At 30.8% G+C, this 10,550-nt stretch overlaps 1 long non-coding RNA gene across 1 annotated transcript; it reads right to left on the bottom strand.

Annotated features, from left to right (window-relative positions):
* Nucleotides 1–781: 781 nt before the first annotated feature.
* LOC132757142 (uncharacterized) lies at nt 782–3,829 on the bottom strand. The gene is made up of 3 exons (XR_009629410.1): nt 3,276–3,829; nt 2,256–2,384; nt 782–2,031 (listed from the first exon to the last, which is right to left on the bottom strand). It is a non-coding gene; the product is annotated as an uncharacterized LOC132757142 (long non-coding RNA).
* Nucleotides 3,830–10,550: the final 6,721 nt, after the last annotated feature.

Raw genomic sequence — 10,550 nt, forward strand, 5'->3', positions numbered from 1 at the left:
TTTGTGTATTACCGTTATGGCTCTGTCGGTAGGTCGGAGTAATTGTAACAACGGTATTTGTGTTTTGTACTCATAGGTTCGAATCCCACTTAGAGTCATTTTATAACCACAGTTTTTTCTTCTTACTCTGTTTTTTTCATCATTATTCTTTATTTATTTTTCGTTTTCCTTTTTGTTTTCTTCTTATAATATATATTTTATAGTATATATATATATATATATATATATATATATATATATATATATATATATATTTTTTTATTTCCATTCTATTTTCTTTTTGTATTTATTTTTGATCGCAGTGTAATAAAATATTCGATATCATATTCATGTATGTATATGCAAAAACCGGTCAAATTTGTTTTCTGAACAATTGGCTGTGCTGAAGTAAACAAAAAATATGTACCATGTTACCAGTAGTCGGACTTCTGCCTGTACGGGTAAAACACACTGCTGTCACGGTTACTCTACCTACTGCGCTAACAAGTCATATGATAATATGTAGTTTTATTTTCATTTTTATAGGTTGTGGCATTGATCTGCCTAACCTATTTTTCGGATTGTTATTGGTCTTTGTTATGTAAACAAAGGCTCAAGTTATCATCCTAGGACAGTATTATTTTAGAAATAAGAACACGAAAGGTGATATTTACATAAATACTGAATGTCATGCCTGAATACTTCACAAACAGTTAACAAAATACCTGTATCACCGATGCACATCGATAATTGTATTCATCTTCACTTCTTTGTTATGAAATACGAGTTTATGTTACAAAATTTCTCATTTTTCTTGGCAAAGCCGCCATTTTGTCCTACTTCCGGTTTAGTTTTGTTTATAATCTCAACTCGAGGTCAGATTGATACAGATGTCTTCTGAGGCAAAGTTGTAAAATGATATGCATTATTTAATGATTTGAATTGTATGTTTGTTCTCAGAATGAAATATTATGACTCAATTCGTTCATCAGTAAGACCGGTGTAGACGATGTTGAAATATATGATTTTTCCCGCAAACCGGAAGGATAGTAAAAGTAATATCCGTACTGTAAATTAAATTTTTAACTTTATCAACTAATTCTTGTGAAAAAAAACAACATTATTTGTTCACTTTCGTTTCTTTGTGCAATATCTTACACATATAATGTGCAAGTCATTGTCAAGAACCGAAATATTTTACTTTGTATTTCGGAAATGACACAGTCTCCTTTCTGATGGTGTTACGAAATTAATGAAAGAATCCATTATTGAATGGGGAAATCAACTTCACTGTAGCTCTCAAATTTGTGTTATTCTGATTGACTCTGTTTAGAATCAACATTCACATTCAACAAAATTTTCATCTTTCTAATGCTTTAACAGAAAAATCTTCATAACAATGTCTGTTGAGACAAAAAATACAAGATACACTATCTCAATTTATCCCTACAAAGAAAGTCTATATAACCTTGCAATAAAAAACCCTTTAACCCCCAAAACAGAGACCAATTTTCAACTCTAGACCATAAGTTGAATACACTTTGTAGACACCAACAAGCTTATGCCTTGTGAGAAATATCTATGCTCTAGCCCTTTCCATTTTGAAGTATAAGAACTTTTAAGTTTTTTTTCTTTTAGTTGCCATAGCAACCAGAGTTTAGCATGGAATGGCATTCTTTGAACAATCTTGATAGAGCTTCATACAAAGAGTATTCCTGCCAAGTTTCATCAAAATTGGCCAAGTGGTATTATAGATGTCGTTTGAATAAAATGTGGACGGACGCCGGACTACGGACGCATTTGATTGGCCATCCTAAAAGCTCACCTGCACTATGTGCAAGGTGAGCTACAAATCAAGACACTATTAAATATTTCAGCTATTTTATTTCAAAAATACAGTTCAAGTGTAGCTTAAATTCAAACGATTTAAGAAATCCTTTTAGTTTAACAATTAAGCTACAATCTGTTCCAATCTACCACTAGTACTTCTTCTAGAGCTCTCTGTGTATGTCTTAAGTGTTTCATGATGGTGTTTGAATACTTCTACTGCTTCTGCAAATAAAATAAGAAATTACTAGTTAAAATTGACTTGGTCAATCTCAAATTATATATATAATTAATCAACTTAGTGATTTGTTTTATCTTAAAATGCTTATCTCTCAGATTTACATAATAAAAAAGCATAGAAATTAAGATACAGCTGAAGTTTCAAATTGACAGTAAATTATGTACAAAAAACAACAAAACTTTTTAAAAAGAAGCTATTTAAGTCTGACCTATGATTGGTAAGAAAAACTGCTCCATCAGTTACGTCAGCAATTTTCTCAAGAACAGTCCTTTCCATGTTTAATTTATGGTATACAAGCTACAGCTGTAATACTCTAAATTTCAGCCAGGACCAGGATCTAGAATATAAAATAGATTTATTATTCCCTATAAATTCACGGCAATAAACTTTAAAATTTAACACTCATCTTTGTTTTTTAACCTCAAACAGTTTAATCAATATTTGTTGTTTTGATAATGCAATGGATATAATGTACTTTTCAAACTAATTCACACTTAATTTTACAATCACTAAGATATAAAATTAATACAGTTTAATTGACGAATCGTCCTTGGGGCGTAAATTATATGGGCCGAACATCACTTCATCTGCTTATAGGTTACAATAATATGATAAATAAATTTCAAAAAGGCATGGCTTGTAAAATCATAAAATTGCCAAGGACATCAATAATTTCGCGTAAGGCCTACCAAACCCAAATCATTCAATTAGGTCGCGTTTTTGATACAAAAGTCTAAAATATTAGAAGGAGGTTTTGTATTTCTGTTTTTATTAGTATAATTACAGTTGTCATTTTTCATAGTTTGCAGATATGGAAGGTTCCATCTCGGATATTGTTTTGTGATAAATGTTGGAAAACATTTCATTCACGGATAGGTCTCAAATATTGACCACATGAACAGTCTACACGGCACAGGACCTTATAAATGTTGTGGTAAAACATTTTATAGCCCAGCAAATCGGAAACGTTACGGGATTTACTGTTGGTATTAAGATGACATTCAAACATAAGTCCTCTAGATTTTATTACCTAGTTTGTAAAATAAAAGACCCATTCTAATATTCTTTAGGTTGTTTTCTTTTATGCTTTAGATAAAAAAAACACAACATAATAATGTTAAATACAGACACTAATTTGAAAAAAGTTGGTTATATAAAAGACTAAGTGATAAAATTATTTGGATGTCTTTAAAATCTTAATATTACGAATAACAGTAAAATGCCATACCTGTCACGTTTCGATTTGCCACAACATTTAATTACAAGGTCCTGTGCCGAGTAGCCAGTTTATGTGGTCATTAAGACAAATGTTTTCCAACATTATCCACAAACAATATCCGAGCTTGAACTGTCCATATCTGCAAACTATGAAAAATGACAACTGTAATTGTGCTTAATTTGAAATCGACCTCCTTCTTATATTTGAGACTTTTATTTTAATTTCTGCGATTAATTCATCTATATCGAAACTTCATTTAATATATTTACGTGAGTATGTATTCTGCTATCCATAGGGGCTTAATTCTATCCAGGACCTTTTGGCGGTATTTTTAATATTATTCAAAATTCTATGAACGTTTAAGGCTAAATGCATCAATCATGATTTTGTTCAATCAATATCTAGGCTATAACCTGCATAGATATTGCTTGCACATAAAATATTGCGTGGGAGTTATCAACAATAAAAGTACGCGTGGGAGTTACCCAAATCATTTTTCTCTCATGTATTGGAATAGAAAATGACCAGTCAACATTTAACATGCCTGATATTTACATTTTCAAATAAAGAAATTCTATGAACATTTTCTCTTTGCTAACGCGACGTAGTTTAATCAAATTCATAAAAAATAAAAAATTTGTGTGAATGTTACCCGAAAAATAATTGTTCACATTGAAAATTTCTGTTGAATTTTCGAGTGTTTGAAAAAGCTATGAGCACAGGGGTGGAAAATAAGGTATAGGCGGCAACAATTCTTTATTCCGCGTAGGCTGCAACAGGTCTCGTATGTAAGTAAAAGGGATATAATAAAGAATTACCTGAAAACACATGTGAAGCGAGGTTTTTAGGCCGCCATATTGTCTGTACGCGTAACCGTAAAAGTCACGTGATTCCCTACCGTGTTACAGAAGTCAATAGTTCCTGTAGAAGCCCCTGGTTTCTATGGAAAATGAAAAGTTATCGGAGTCTGTGGTTGCTATGGTAAAATAGAGAATAACAGAACACTCAAGAAAGCCCAAGACGGCAAAATTGTAAAATGTTGCAGACTCGGTTTGATTGAGTCTGTTCATAGACAGTACTGGAAAGTGCATGTTACCGTCCACGCCTCCTAGCACCGAAAGTAAATGGTTACTATAGCAAGCTTTGGCTCCTATATAAATAACTGGTTGCTATGAAAGTCAATGGTTGATATGGGAAGTCGATAGTTGCTATGTATATAGAAGTAACATGTTGTTATGGAAAGTCATTTTAATCTAATATCTCATGTTCATAGTTGCACCTGAAATAGTGCACATGTAAAACATAACTGGTTGCAATTGCTTAGGGAAAACAATAGCTACTAAAGAAGGCATTGGTTCCTATATAAGATAAATGGTTTCATTGAAAGTCAGTGCCGGCTATAAAATTCAATCGTAGATTCACACATTTGTGTAGAATGTAAATATTTGCTATGAAAGTCATTTATTGCTATGAAAATTCACTGGCTGCTATGGAAGTCACTGGTTGCTATGGAAAGTTAAAAGTTGCTATGGAAAGTCTATGGTTGCCAAGGAAAGGCACTAGTTGCTATGGGAATTAAATGGTTGCTATGGAAAGTCGATGGTTGCTATAGCAAGAAAGTCACTGGTTGCTATGGAAGACACTTGTTATTATTATTTAGTTTTATTAACAAAATGACTTTATACATATCAAAAAATAAGTCTATTATAAGTCCCACATGTCTCTGTATACTTTTCTTTACATAGTATGTGAAAAAAAGCTTTAATTTCACCAACCAATAAAAAACTGTATACAATTGACTATATAAAGGGACGTTAATATACGACGTTTCGTAGAATTACCCGCACACGACCATTACACAGAACAATTGTCTTACTTGGAATATCCGTTATATTAAACAATGATATGCACGTGATGATATCTTCCTTATTCTTTTTACATTTAAGTGTTTATTCTGATCTATAAACATCAGCTGCGACATGTTACAATGGAAAAAGAGACATACTTAGAAAATATCTTGACACTGGAAATAAAATAACCATCAAAAGAATGAATTTAATTATTGGTTAATTATCCCATGTAAGTAAGCCCTTCCCTGAAAGTGTTTCTTTTGCAAGGACATTATATTAAGAGTCAAAGATTTGTCATAATTTTCCTTCAAATTCTCTTTTTTAGCGTACTTGAAATATGATTCAGGAGATTCAAGATTACCCGAACAAATTTATCAGCGTAGTTGTTACTTAAACTGCGGAATAACGTCATTATTGCGGTGACTTGTCTTAGTGCAGTAATTGTCTTTGAATTGTGAAATATAATTTACAGAACAAGATACACAAAACACTTATAAAGAAATTTACAGAATCATAAATTTAAACGAAGGCCACGAAAGAAAAATGTAAACATCACTATGGATGATATACTCTGAGTAAAATTGCTAATTTTATCTCATTAAATAAGCTCCCCAAACTTTCACTTATAATTAAAAACTATTACAACGATTAGACAGAGTTTATGCTTATAAGTGAAAGTCTGGGTTTTTTAATGAGATAAAATCTATATCATTCAGAGTATATCACTCATAGTGTTGGTTGTTATTTGTCGATTTATTTTTCTTTTCCAAATAACAACGCAAAATATTGACAAAATTGAATATACGATAAACAGCCATACATAACTAGATATCCTATTTCTTTTGTTTGCTGTCATTATTTAAGTATCTGAAATGTCCTTTGTTTTAATCTATCCGTACCCCATACAATGTCATAAAATCAAATGACAAGGTACTTGTCCCTGGTGTAGCGGAGTAAATGTTCGATTATTTGTAATAACTTTTAAAATAAAAACAGATTGAAAGAAGTTCTTCGTAATTTTAGATGTGAACAAACACAGAGGTTGTAACTTATCTAAGATATTTGTAAAACCATTGTATATATGAACAAAGGCTATTTTGGTAAGCTTATGGTTGAACAAATATGTAACAATCATAATCATTTTAAAGCTCCTGTAACACATTTTTTATGGTTTTAGTCTTAGTCAAATTTTTCAATAAGAAATGAATGCATATATTTTAGTAATTACATACAATATATGCACAAATATTTGCAATACATACAATTGAAAACACAAGAGAAACTTAAAAACGTAAACACAAACTATAATAGAAAATATCTAGAAATTATTTTGACTATTATATATGCACCTAAATTGACTGATATTGCATAGGCTAAACACCTTAAACATCACAAACAATGTTACACATTCTTTACTTATTCATGATTTTTTATGCAAGCAGAACAATCTGAAGTCTATTGTTTACATCTTATGAATGTTTATAAAGATAACAACAACGTTAAATTGAAATTAACAGGAAATAATACAAAACTATTCGATCAAATCGTTCATCGCAATTTTTCATTATTCGCTGTATTTTATACAACAGATAAAACATATGTAAACTAAAGCTGTGATGGAATGTAATATGATAATATGACTAGTATACATATATATGATTAGAGAGCAGTGTTCAGTCATTAAGTAATTAGTTTAATAATTTTAATGATTGCAAAGTTTATAATACAATGCACAATGCTAAAAAGGCAGTCTTAATGCGTCAAGCCACCGTGGTTTTATTGAACCTTTACTAGATATTAATGTCTTCTTTTTTTTTTCAAAAGAAATAAAATCGCAAATGTTTATAATCATTGACACAAACGAAACTGTGACGAAATGTGTAACCGTTTAAAATAGTGTTTCAAATGTCTCAAATGTTACATTATTCTTCATGTTATCGCCATCATTTTCTTCGCCGTTCGAGCAGATGTTATTCTGCTGCCTGAAATACTGGTACTTCTCCAACCTCACTATTGTCCTTAGCAATATTATTCTGATAACAACTTTCTCTCTTCTTAAGCTGTTCATTTAACGCAAAAAACATTTTCTGTCTCGATCACCTCCCTTAATCATTCCGTCATTGTTCTTGACAGATATATAAAAGCTTCAGTCCTTACATTTTCCTAGTCGAAACACACAAGTCACATTATTTTACATTTAATTATTATTTTCTTCTTTTCCTCAACCTTTTAACGCAGCCCCTTGTTGCTTCTTTCGAACACTTCTCTCACTCCTTCATTTTTCAAAGCAAGAACACATTCTAGATAACACACTGCTCCGATATGTTTCGCGCATCGCACGTCCCACTTTCAAACGTTACTTACTTCATTTTTTTTTCTTTTTTCAAGTTCACGCTTATTGATTCTTTCATTTTTTAAAGTCTTTCTTTTTTCCAACAAAAAACCTTGGGGAACATTTTTAACAAAAGTGTTTCATTTTCGGTGTCCTTTTTAAAGAAAAAATTTTTCAAATTTTTTGGGATTTTTAAAGGGAAAAAGCACTAAGAATAAATCGGTAAAAAATGGGAAAAGGGGTTTCCCGCCTTTTCACAGTAAATCCGGGTTCCTTTAAAGACCTGTGCCCCAAAACCTCTCTCCCTTTTTTTCCATCCATTACAATGTCTGTGCTTTTGTTTCAAAAACATTTGGGGAATAAAAAAGGGAAACCTGTCTGGGCCTTAAAAAACTTTTAAAAAGACAATTTTACCGCAAGATTTTTTCCCCAACTACCATTTAACTTTTTTCAATTAAAGGGACATTTTTAAACTCTTTTTAAAAAAAATTATCAATATGCCCAAAACAATTTTCCTTTTAAAAATACTTTTATAAAATTTTTTTTTTATATTTTTCTAAGCGTGGGCTTTATATAGGTGATACACTCCCAATAGCAAACCGAAATGTTAAAACCAAAAAAAAACTTTTTCTTTGGGGTTATTGCTTCAATAATTACCCTTTAAGATAGTCCAGATTTTTGGGTTTGTTTTGAAAAAAGTCATTGAAAATTAAATTATGTTTTAACTAAACAGTTTTGTGTAAAATTTAAAATTTTATATTAATAAATAATTTTTTGGAGAGAAATTAAGGTATTAATTTTAACCCGGGGAAAAAATTTTTAAAAACATCAAGTTTTACGCGCGTTAAAATAACTTTTTTTAAAAGATTTCTTTTTTTTTAAATTTGCCCCTTTTTTAATCTTAGTTTCCCAATTTTCAAATTAAAAATTGAAGTTATTGAAAGCAATTTAAAATACAAAAAAAGCTCAATGTTATTAAGGGTTTCCCATAAACTATATCCCAATAAATAAATTTTAAACCCGGGCAGGGCCCCAGATTCAGGGATTTCATTAAAAACCCTTAAAAACACGTAGGGGGTATTTTATTTTTGAGTGAAAAGGAAAGTAACTGACACGGGCAATCCAGGGAAATTTAAATAAGATGAAAAAATGGGGCAATACATCACTACTGCATTATTTAAAGGGGGCAGTAGAAATATATAAATACTAAAAAAGGGCAAAATCAATCTTTAATCAACATATTCATGTAAATCATTAAAAATCTATTTAAAATCTTTTTTTTTTCCTAAACTTATTACATTTTTTTTCAAGTTTATTTTTTTGGGAAAATTTGGCTTTATTTAAGGGGAAACAACTAGAAAAAAGTCTTCATTAAAATTTAAAAATTTACCAAAGGGTTTTTTCATCTTGCTGGGTTTCATGTATCTTTTAATTTTTTTTTAAAGGGGGAAAATGTACTTATTTATCCCCTTTTAAAATTTGGGACTTTTTTAACTGTCTAAATTTTCCTTTAATTTAAAATCTGTCTAGGACTCGTTGAATTTTTTTTTTTTTAATTTTACGGATCTCTGAGAGCGCATTTTTTTATTTAGACCCAACTGTCCCCAAACTTTTTTTTAGAAACCCTAAAATTTCATTTTTTTTTTCCGGGGTTTTTGTCGAAAAATTCTTTAAAAAAACAAATACCGTAAATTTTAAAACTAAAATGAATGTTTCTAAAAATTGGGGGTTTCTATTTGGGAAAATTTAATGATTGGGAATATTGGTAAATTGTTTGCAAAAGGGTGGGACTTTGGCTATGGAAAGGCATTTATTGCTGTGGAAATTCAGTGCTGCAAAGGGAAGTCTATTGGTGGGTTAAAGGAATAAATGGTTTTTTTTAAAAATTTTATGGTATTTAATTTGGGTCTTTTAAATGGTTGCCCATTGAAAATCATGGTTGGGTTTTGGAAAATCAAAACGATGCAATACAGGTAAAAGATTAAAATGGGGAATTTAAAGGTTGCTATGGAAAGGTCTGGTTGCTATGAAAGGGGAAATGGGTTGGGTTTGCAAATTTAAAATTTTTCCATGGGGAAAATCTATGGTTCCTAAAACCCCTGGTTAAATATTTGGGGCATGGTTGATGCGGAAAATTTGTGTTTTCTTGAAAATTAAAGTTTCCCCGTGGAAAGTCAATGGTTTTAAAATTTGTCACTGGGGTTTTCATGGAGATGGGATTGGTTGCTATGGGGAAAATTACTGGTTCTATTGGGTCAAATATTTTTTCTGGAAAGTTTTCTGGGTTGTTTTTGAAAGGGCAATTTTGCATAAAAAAGGTGGGGCTAAGGGAAATTTTTGGTTTGCTTTTTTTGGGAAAACTCACTTGTTGCTATGGAAAAATTATGAAATTGGGTATGGAAAATCACGGTTGTAAAGGAAACTACTTGGGTGCTATGGAAAGTAAAGTGGGGTTTTTATGGAAATTAGTGTTTTCTTTTAAAGTCAATGATTCTAAGGGGAAAATCACCTTTTTTGGGAGTGGAAACACTGGTTCCCATGGGGAAAATAGTGGTTTTCTTTTGGAAAAACACTGGTTTTTGGTTTTTGAAAAAACTTTTGGGTTTTTTTATGGAATCACAAGGGTTGGGTTAAAGGGGAAAATTTTGTGGTTGTGTTTTAATGGTCAATGGTGGCAGGAAAAATCACTGGGTTCTATCAAAAATTTTTGGTTGGTATGGAGCCAAAATTTTTTTCCCCCGAATTTTTTTTTTGAAAAAAAATTTGGTTTGACACCCAAAAAAGATTTGTGCTGTTAAATATCTAAAACTTTTAGGGTTTTGGATTTTTAGTTTTAAAATTTTTTTTTTCTTTTTGGTTTTCCTGGGGAAACCCGAATTTGCAATGGGAAAAAATTTTTTGAACACTTTTTAGAATTTTATGGGAGAAAAAATTTTTTCCCTAGTTTTTTAACAATATGGCCTTTAAAAAAAGTTTTAAAGCCTATTAAAGACTCAGCCCTTTAGGGGACTTTTACTCCCGGGAGAAACTAAAAATTTTTAAAGTGAGCCCAAACCAGTTCCTTTTTTAAAAAATTCATTTAAATATTATCATATCTACGTA

This window comes from Ruditapes philippinarum, unplaced genomic scaffold, assembly GCF_026571515.1.
Source record: "Ruditapes philippinarum isolate M1 unplaced genomic scaffold, ASM2657151v2 ctg9567_1_1_1_1, whole genome shotgun sequence".
Taxonomy (NCBI): Eukaryota; Metazoa; Mollusca; class Bivalvia; order Venerida; family Veneridae; genus Ruditapes; species Ruditapes philippinarum.